Below are 4,159 nucleotides of genomic sequence, written 5' to 3' on the forward strand. Positions count from 1 at the left end.
GTCTTCAAATATATTGGCATAACATTGTTCATAATATTATTAAAAATCTCCATTGTTTCTATACGTAGATCTCCTTTTTCATTCCTAATGTTGTTTTATTTATACTTTCTTCCTTTTTTCTTAATAAATTATTCCAGATATTTGTGCATGTAAAGGTCAATTTTAATTATTTCTGTTCTTTAATATTTTCTTTATGGTTTCATTGCATCTACTCTGTTCTTCCTCCCACTTAGTTGGATGCTCAGCCTACTAATTTTTAGTCTTCCTGCTTTTGTAAAAAACATTTAAGGCTATAAATTTTGCTCTAAGTCTTGCTTTGGCTGTATCACATTCATTTTGACATTATTTTCGAAATCATTTAGTTCTAAATATTTCCCAATTTTTACATGAGTTATTGTTTTAAAGTATTCCAAATGGGGGTGCCTGGGTGGCTCGGTCAGTTAAGCATCTGCCTTTGGCTCAGGTCATGATGATCTCAGGGTCCTAGGACCAAGCTCTGTGTTGGACTCCCTGCTGAGGTCTGCTTCCTTCTCTCCCCACCCTTTGTGCTCTCTCTCCCTCTCTCTCTCTTGCAAATAAATAAAATCTCTCTAACAACAACAAAAAAGCTCCTACATACCTGTTAAAAAAAATTAAACATTCCAAATATATGGGGAGTGGTTGGTTATCTTTCTGTTACTGTGTTCTAATCAAATTGCTTTGAGGTCAAGTAATATGGTCTGTATGTGGTCAGGTTTTGTAATGTTGCACATATATTTGTAAACAATGTGTAGTAATCTAATTTGGGGGATACACAGTTCTATATTCAGCCATTATATCAAGCTTGTTAATGATGCAGTTAAAACTGTATTTCTTTACCAGTGTTTCAACTATTTGATCTGTGCATTACTCAGAGATTTGTTTATGTCCCCCACTATAATATTTGCCAGTGTCTCATTATTATCCATTTTGCTTTATACATTTTGAGGCTGTGTTATTTGGTACATACAAGTTCAGAATTATGTCTTTCTGGAACTTGATCCTTTTGTAGCAGCAAATACTTATAGAGCACTATGTTCCAAGGATTTTCTAAGTGCTCTCAATATATTAATTATACATTATTTTTTTTTACCCCTTGTAACAACTATGAAGTAAGTACTATTATTGTCCCCATTTTACAGATGAGAAAATTGATGACAGATTAAGTAATTTGCCAAAGGTCACCTTGCTTCTAAGTGCTGGAGTTAGGATTTGAAGTTGAGGAATCTAGCTTTAGAGTGTGCCCTTAACTACAGTGCTATATTGTCTTTTTTTAATCATGATATGGTGAAATTCTTTACCACTAATAATTTGGGGGGCATACATTTTTTTAAATAATATAGCCAAAACTTTCTTTTAGTTAATATTTGCCTGGTTTATTTATATAAATATACTAGAAATACATATATATTTTTTCAGCTTTTTTTTTTTAATTTATTTACTTGAGAGAGAGAGAATGAGTGGGGAAGAAGGGCAGGAGAGGGAGAAGCAGACTCCTTGCTGAGCAGTGAGCCCAACAAGGGGCTTGATCCCAGGATCCTGAGATTGTGATCTGAGCCCAAGGCAGACACATAATCAGCTGAGCCACCCAGGCGCCCCATCAGCCTTTTACTTTCAATCTTTGTCTATGCTTTGGGGCTATTTCTTGTAAAAAGCATATAGCTGGAAAATTTTAAAAAATCTGATATGATAATCTGTTATTTAATGGGACATTTGTTGTGACTACTGATATATTTAGCTGTATTTTTTAAGGATTAATTTATTTTAGAGCAAGCGAGCATGAGTGGGGGAGGGGCAGTGTGAGAGACTCTCGAGCATACTTCCCACCAATTGCAGAGCTCTACCCCAAGACCCAGATATCATCACCTGAGCTGAAACCAAGATTGGAGACCCAACCGACTGAGCTACCCAGGTGCCTCTAGCTGTAGTTTTGTAAGTCATTTGCATTTTGGCTTCTCTTATTTCTGATGAAAGGCCTGCTGTCAATCTAACTTGTTCCTGTAAGTAAGTTGTTTTTACTGTCTGGTTTCTTTTAAGATCTTTTCCTTGTTTAGAGGTTTTGTAGTTTCACTTCAAAGCATCTAGAAGCATGTTTATTTTTATTCATCCTGTTTAGGATTCATTGCAAGTTCTTTTTTAAAAAAAAATTATTTATTTTGAAGAGAGAGTTTGTGAAAGAGCACGAACAGGGGCAGAGGGAGAGGAGAAGCGGGGTCCCCGCTGAGCAGGGAGCTGGACGCAGACTTTGATCCCATCATGACCTGAGCTGAAGGCAGGATGCTTAACTGACTGAGCCACCCAGGGGCCCCGCTTCATTTCAATTTCTAAATCTCTGGACTGGAGAAGTTCTTTCACCAATTTTGGAAAATTTTCAGCTAAAATTTCTTTATCGTCTTTTTCCCATTTGTTTCTAGTTTTTCCTTCTGGAACTTCTTTAGGCATGTTTTGGATCTTCCCAACTCATCCACCATGTCTTTTGATCTCTCTTTTATATATTCCACTCTAGCTCTCTGTGTTGCATTCTAGAGAATTTCTTCAGATATATTGTTAAATTTACTAACTCTCTTCAGTTGTGTTTAATTTTCTGCTTAATTCATCTGTTAAATTCTGTTCAATGATTACATATTTGAAATTTGAGGTTCTAATTTTTAAAGAAATATTTTTTTTGTATTAAGTGATTTTTTCCTTGTATAACATTTAACTCCTTTAATTTTAAATTAATTTTTTAGTTATTTTCTCAGTGGTTGCTCTAGGGCTTATACCATACTAGTTTATGAGAATCTACTTCAGATTTATACTAATTTGTTCCACTGAGATATAGAAACTGTACTTCTGTGTCTTTTTATTCCCTTCCCTTTTTAGTGCTATTACTGTTAAACATTTCTATCTATATATGTTACAAACCCAACAATACTTTGTTATAATTATTACTTTACATAATTTTATGTCTTTATTTATTTATCGAGAGCAAGCGTGCGTGTTGGGGGGAGTAGGCATAGAGGGAGAGGGAGAGAGAAATCTCAAGCAGGCTTCACACTCAGCACAGAGCCTGACCCAGGGCTCAATCCCAGGACCCTGGGGTTGTGACCTGAGCTGAAATCAAGAGTCTGACATTTAACCAACTGAGTCACCCAGACGCCCCTAATTTTATGTCTTCTAAAGGAAGAGTAGAAGGGAAAGAAAATATATATTTATAAAGTTTGTCATTTCTGGTTCTCTTCATTTCTGAGAATTCAGGTTACCGTCTGATGTTTGATCCTTTAATATAGCTTTGCTCCCACCCACCTCCTTTGTGTTGTTATTGTCAAATATATTGTATTTCTATGTGTTGTAGGCCCAATAATACAATTATAATTATATGCAGTTGTGTGTGTGTGTTTTAAAGTAATCTGTATGCCCAACTTGGTGCTTGGACTCACAACCGTGAGATCCAGAGTCGCGTACTCTTATTCAACTGAGGCAGCCAGGCGCCCCTGCAATTGCATTTTTTTAAAAAAGATTTTATTTATTTATTTGACAGAGAGACAGCGAGAGAGGGAACACAGGCAGGGGGAGTGGGAGAGGAAGAAGCAGGCTCCCAGTGGAGCAGGGAGCCCGATGCAGGGCTCGATCCCAGGACTCTGGGATCCCGCCCTGAGCCGAAGGCAGACGCTTAACGACTGAGCCACCCAGGTGCCCCTGCAATTGCATTTTTTAAAAGACAATAGCAGTTTTAGGATCCCAAAGTTGAGAGAATAGTACAGAGATAGTCCATATACTCTGTGTCCCCCCATTATCAACATCACTTACTAGAGTGGCACATTTTTTAACAAGGATAGGATGAACCTATATTGACACATCACAATCACCCAAAGTCCACAGTTTACCTGAAGGTTCACTATTGGTGGGATATATTCTGTAGGTTTGGACAAATGTATAATGACATGTATCCTGCATTATAGTATCATGCAGGGTATTTTCACTGCTCTAAAATTCCCCCCATGTTCCACCTATCCCTCCCTTTCTCCTAACCCATGGCAAACCCTGATCTTATATTCTCCATAGAGCTGCCGTTCCAGAATGTCATATAGTTGGAATCATACAGTATGTAAGCCTTTGAGGCTGGCTTTCTTTTTTTTTTTTTTTTTTACTAAGTAATATT

This window comes from Ailuropoda melanoleuca, chromosome 16 (genome assembly GCF_002007445.2).
Source record: "Ailuropoda melanoleuca isolate Jingjing chromosome 16, ASM200744v2, whole genome shotgun sequence".
Classification (NCBI taxonomy): Eukaryota; Metazoa; Chordata; class Mammalia; order Carnivora; family Ursidae; genus Ailuropoda; species Ailuropoda melanoleuca.